The following is a 6860-nucleotide window of genomic DNA, read 5'->3' on the forward strand; positions in this document are numbered from 1 at the left end:
CCATCTGTATCTCATTCTCATCATACATCTATGAGCTCAAGCCATAATGCATTGCCTGCTGAATTAATTGATTATTTCAACCAAAATATGCCAACAGATAAAAAAAATAAAAAAAATTCAGACGAAGTAATTGAATTCTGGCGAAGGTATGAACGACGTTGGCCAGTTATATCTGCGATTGCAAAAGATCTGCTGACACCTCTGGTTAGCACTATTGTTTCGGAGTCTGCTTTTAGTGCAGGTAAAAGAGTTTTAAACGAGGTCAGGAGCTGACTGAAAGAAGATATTTTAGAAACCTTAATGTGCGTTAAGGATTGGCAGGACACTCATTTTCGACTACAAGATAAATATGTCGAAATTGCATGTCGTCAAGTAAGTGATATTTGTTTAATTATATTGATGAAATTTTTCTTTCTTATCGTTACTTTTAATTTTCTTTAAAAAATTGTACACGCTACAAAAAATTGTTCGTGTGCAATTTTTAACTCCGCCTACTGAAAATTTAAGCAGTCGGTCCCAAACCCGAATAAAGGAGGAGGGTTTATATTTTATCTATTTTAAAAAGAAAAATAAAAAAATAAAGCTTTCATATTTATTTTTTCTATCTCTTTTAGTTAAAAAAAATTACTTTTTTATTTTTCAAATTACCTAGTTGTTCTAAAAAAATTTAAAATTAAAAATGACGTCTACTCGCGAGTCGCGCTCGGCTCGGCCCACGAGCTACCCACGAGCCGCGAGCTCGTGGGCGGAGCCGAGCTCCCCCTTTTTTGGACTAGCCGAGCTCGGCTCGTGGCGAGCACGGCGAGCACTAGACGAGCTCGACTCGTGGCGAGCACGAGCCGAGCTCGTGGTTTCATGGGCCGAGCATCCCTAGCTGCCACTGCTTGTTGTCGATTTTATATCTGGCGAGTGTACGGATCGTAACAAGTAGTAAAGTAAATATTTTGAGTCTGGATTATCGTTTTCCATTAGGACTATACTTTAATACTCAATCTAATATTTCTAATTTCTATTTGATTAAAATAAACAAGAACAATCGTTGGTTATGATTTTGAATCTAACTACCTAACAATACGTGAATACACACAAAGAATAATTGAGAATTCAAATAATATATGGATATTAGGGCGGAACAAATTCACCTATTGATCACCTTTAAGTTTTAAATCAAGATTCATAAAATCTAAGGTAATGTTCGGTCGAATTCTTCTTTTGCATTCAATTACCCCTCTGTGTTCTCATTGAGCTTATTTAATTACTTCAATTTCATATCTCTATGCGAATCAAAATTAGTTAAACGAAATAGAAGTTCTAAGAATTCATTTATGACCGCAATAATTAATATAGGTATCTCTATATGTTATATTAATTTATCGAATTTTAATATGTGATCTAAACAAAGAATCTGCATCTCTACGTAATTATTGTTCACGAAATCATTGAATAATTAGCCAGAAAATTCAAAGCATTGAGAATATAAATAAAATCCACACATATAATCATAACGAACAAAAATCTCAAATAAAAGAAATAAAGGGTCTAAAATAGGTTACATTGTTCGCCTTAAAATTAGATTTAGCTACTCATAGTAATAAAAGAAAAATAAAAAGTTATTATGGAAGACATCGTCGGGTTTTAAATAAGAATATAGAATAAGAAACCAATCTTGCAACAAAGATTTTCTTCCTTTTCCACTTTATGCTTCAACCCTTGAATTGCTTGTTGTTTTTCTGTCTTGAATTCTTGTCTTTAATCTCCAAGTGTATCTTTTGCATCTCAATGCGTGAATCCCCTTCAAAAGTATGGAAAATTTGTATTTATAAGTATCTCCTCGATGCCCAAAAGTGGCGACATGGCTCTATTTTGGTGGCGCCGCAGTATTTTTATCATAACTTTTTTCTCTCGATGTCTGATTGAAACGATTCAAGATGCATTGGAAAGATAACTTAAAGTGTTACAACTTTGGTTCAAAATTATTTTCAAATTTGATCATTTTCTATGTCAAAAATGGGTTTCAATATGAGGCTAAAATCGATGCATAACTTTTTTCAGTTGGAAATTGATATGTGATCATACTTTGATTATGTTTCATCCCTTTGACATCTTTCTTTATCCAATTGACCCCGAGCACTCTCGAATTTTCATCATGAGGTTCGTCACAACTTTTGAGTATTTGCATTTTAGTCCTTAAACTTTAGATTTCTTACAACTTAGCAATTTTCTCCACTTTTGCCCACTTTTGCTTCTTCTAATTTCGTGTATTATCATTGAATTTTACCTATTCAACACCGAATGTAGCAATTGAGACCATAATTCATCCGAGAAGCAACTAAATATCAATGTTTTAAAACCTTGAATAAGTATATAAAATACACTCATCACTGCTGCTCCGGTCAACAAACCTCCCAAGTTATGATTTCCATGACCTTCAAGAATTTTTATCTATCATCTATTGTTTATCACGAATTATTCATATTATATTGGACGGCCTTATGTAAGAATTATTTCTCAGTTATTATATTTATTGTGGTATTAATTATTTTTTTAATAATTATCATTAAACTGTACTTTCTAAGTTCATCATTTTACCCTTGACCCTTATTACCTGTTTAAATTTTTGCTAATAAAATATAACAATAAAAATACTTGAATGTATGGACCAGGATAACCAAGTGAAGAATATGCAGGTGGCAGTACAAAGCAAGAGGAGGATAACCAGCCGGTGGTGGGTATCCACACGGTGGCGAGGGTGGTGGTATGCCCAATGGGTTGGATGATGATGTCTAGCTCCGACAACATATGCAGCAAAACAGTGGCAGACGCAAACATTTAGTGTTAGTGGGGCATGATCAAACTTAATAAAAAATTATGTATACTACATGAACACATACAAGTGATCATTGTAATAAATTTACAAATCTCATATATATGTAAATAACAATTCTCAAAGAATTCTAAATAATCTACATATATGAAAAATAACAATTTTCAAAGAATTTTCAAATTAAATATCGCATATGACAAAATAATCTTAACTCTCACTCTCTCAATTGTTCGGTCATCATTGTAACACTATTCTAATAAAAATGCTCAACTACCATTACTGCCCCAATCTGACTTTTGGATCTAAAACCCACCAAAAAAAATAATAATGCTTCTTAATAGTTGGTGGGTCACTTGACCCACTATGACCATATATAGGTCCGCCAGTGCAGCAAGATGAGAAAATATGCCTTTATTCTCACTATAATGCTTATCCCTTCCATTTCCCATCTTTCTTTAACTTCGGATCGAAACTACACACAACCCTCAAAAAGGGACAATGAATTGTATTAAAGCGTGAACCAGAAAAATATCATTCAATGTTAAAAAAGAAACAAAGATCTTACCCATAAATCAGGAAATATAGCCAAAAAGAGACAAAAAGCCAGAAAATCCACACAACATCACATTAAAGCTTATTTTTAACAAAATTTAAGATTAAAACCTATATTAAACAGACTGCAAAAATCAACCAAGATTATGTGTCTGAAAATCTGCATGTGAGAGAGAGAGAGAGAGAGAGAGATTGCTAAACTAAACTATTGACGTTTGTAAGTGAGAATTCTGGATGAGTGACCGTGGGTGGATGTTGGGAAATTTTCAACACCGAGGAAAATGGAGAAGAACTAAGATAGATAATATCAAGAAGATGAAGATGAATAAAAAAATATTATGAAAATGAAAGCTTAAACACGACATTAAATCGTTGTCCTCAAACGATATTTATCATCTCTTGGTAATAATTTCGGTGCTTAAAGGGTCTCGCGGCAAACGGTTTGTAGGATTAATCAAGCCTTGATGTAGAGAAACACAAAAGCACAAGCATTTCTCTACCCGAACTTGAAGAACACAAAGGGAATTGAATATGGAAGAAGAAGCATTTATCCTTGTATTGTGGAATTAATGGCAAGATCATAATATAATCAAGTGTTTTTCCATTAAATTCTTATGATAAAAAACCACCTATGTATAGTCATGGGATGAGGCCATACGAAGTGGTGCCAAAACAAATAAAAATCCGCCAGAAAACCAGTCGAAAAATCGTCTAAAAAATGATCTAACAGTGGGATTTAACTGCCGCATGGTTCATGCTAGCAAAGGGCCTGCAGTTTCAGAAATAGGCCATGTGACAGCATGGCCAAATGGCCCATGCGGTCGCATGGGCTTAATTGGCTGCCACCGGTCCACATTTTCGTTCCAATCTCGTCCACTCCATTCCACGCATGTTTATTGTTTTGAACAACAAATTTTCATCAATTCCCCACTTGTTCAAAATTCAATAAACTCTCATATTCAAAATATACAATACTCATGCTTCAGGATTAGATATCTTTTGATTTAAATCTAACTATAGTGTAATCCAAACAAAGTAAATTCGGAATAAAAGGTAGCATAAAGCTTTGAACCGATTATTCCATGTGACAATACCAGTAAGGAAACACACGCGAGCATTACGTGTTCTCAAGTTCTTAATCTCGCTTAGCGCTCATATGGCCTTATGCCTATCATTTTCAACAACTTTTAAGAGAAAAACTCCAACTTTCTCGAAATTTGTTTAGGAAAAGTTCTTCCAATACCTTCGTTACTTTTAGAGGTACTTGTGTTTTAGCACTGAACTTCATTAAGAGCTTTAATGCTTAACCCTCACTTCAGTAACAACCAGCATTATTTTAATTAGGATAGAATTATTGCGAATTTTTATAATGCTGAAACTATCCACATATCGAATGACTTGTCGTTACCATTTGAACCTGTAAATTACCTTTTAAGTAATGATAGGTAGGGTTGCCTTCATTGGTGGACCTTCATAGTTTAGGAGTTTTAACCTCATCCTACTCAAAATAGATGTCACTAAAACTCTATTTAGTGGTTTAAAGTATCCGCTACGTCTTTATGAAAATTATTCCATATTTGATAATTTCCTTATTAAGTTACGTCTAAGACTTATATGTTTAGACTTGACTTGGTATCTTATCAAACATTGTTAGCCAATGATTCATTTGATAGATACAACTTGTCACTGTCAAGAAATCTTTTATGAAGCCACATACTTCTCACTCGCTTTATTTATATCCAAACATGATTGGAAGATTTCTATCTATCAATCATTATACTAGTCGATCCCTTTTATGGGTATTCACTTCTTATTATTGAGTCATTACAATGATTTGCAATAGCATGAATATTCTTTAAATATTCAAATTGTTTTGCAAATGCCATAATCAGCTTTCATCCAATTTAGACTTAGTGTATCCATCCTTATAATTATATATAAGGTTTTTCCATCTTTTCTCTTTTATAGATATATTTCTATGATTAAAAGGTTTAGGGAACTTTAACATTTATATTAAGTTACCACCACAATTCTTTAATTAGGAATTCTTATGTAATATTGTAATATTGCATTCACACGTTTTTGAACTTCTCTTATAACTTCACAAGCATTAAAGTTAACCCCCACATTTGGGATTATTTTAGAATTTATCAACATGATAACCCCACATTTGGGATTATACGTGAACTTAGAGTTCATCAATATGTCAATCCCCACATTTAGGATTTTACTTGAACATGTGGTTCCTTAAACTCATTCATAGTTTAATTTACTCTGATAACATTCGTGAAAGTTTAAGTATATTCAGATAGTGGTCGTTAAGTCACAATGACCTTCAATCCAACTATCTTTAGTTTTGATCACACAATTTGATCGAGGTCATCTCATAGACCATTAATATTTTTTCAAGCATAAATCAACTCAATTGGTTCCACAATTGAAGTCAAATTCATCAATGAATAAGACTAAACATCTTCATTCACAAGATTTACTATTTCTCCAAACATAAGCGACTTATCGCTTTTTGACATAAGATAATATTGTATCATATCAAACTATGATGTACATGTTCACCTTATTCATATTTGGACAAAATCACGTTTTGTCATAATCATATGCAAACTCAAATTTTGCTTTATAAGATGTTTCCATGTCTTAATAATTTCGCAAGCACTTTCTACTAGAACAAGTCACAAATTTGTCATGCTTTATTTTCTCAATAAATATGGAAAAAGCACCAAAAGAACCAATCCAAAATTAATCAATTAGACCGTTACTTGATTCTCTCTTTCCATATTTTCCACTCCCTTTAATAAATTTAATGTGAGTAAACAGATGCAGCCATTTATGTACAGTCAAGTTCTCATGATTTCATTCATTATTTCTAACAACTTTTCATGTCAGAATCATCATTTAGTAAAACTGTTTTAAATCAATAATTTATTGATCAACACCCTTTAATGGATTTTAATGGAAAGGATACAATTCTCTAATGTCATTTATTCCCAAAGAAATCGACAACCATTAGGGATCAGAATAGATGATTAAAGTTACCAATAGAAATAGGTTTTATGACAAGCAAAGAATTATGCATGCAACAGACATAAGTGAAAGGATGTGCACTTTCTTTTAAACTTATAATTAACTGCCAATTAACTAAAAATAGTTACTAATACATGAAAGAATGCATATTCCTTCAACAAAACATATGCATTACGAACCTTTAAATGCAAACGTATTTACAAGCATGTATTTAATTAAAAGACAATTAATGTTTGAACATTTATTCAAACCATAAACACATAAATAGATTGTCTCATCTTTAACAAACTCATGCACTTTTCAAATTCATATTCAACAAAGATGTAAACACAACGGTTGGCCTATCAAACATGCTCATGCCCGTTCACAAATGAGGACAATTAACTGCCAAACAATCCATGCATCAAACAATGTTCATTTAGTGAGTTTTGTCCTTTTCCAG

Source organism: Olea europaea, chromosome 16 (genome assembly GCF_002742605.1).
Source record: "Olea europaea var. sylvestris chromosome 16, O_europaea_v1, whole genome shotgun sequence".
In the NCBI taxonomy this organism is placed as follows: Eukaryota; Viridiplantae; Streptophyta; class Magnoliopsida; order Lamiales; family Oleaceae; genus Olea; species Olea europaea.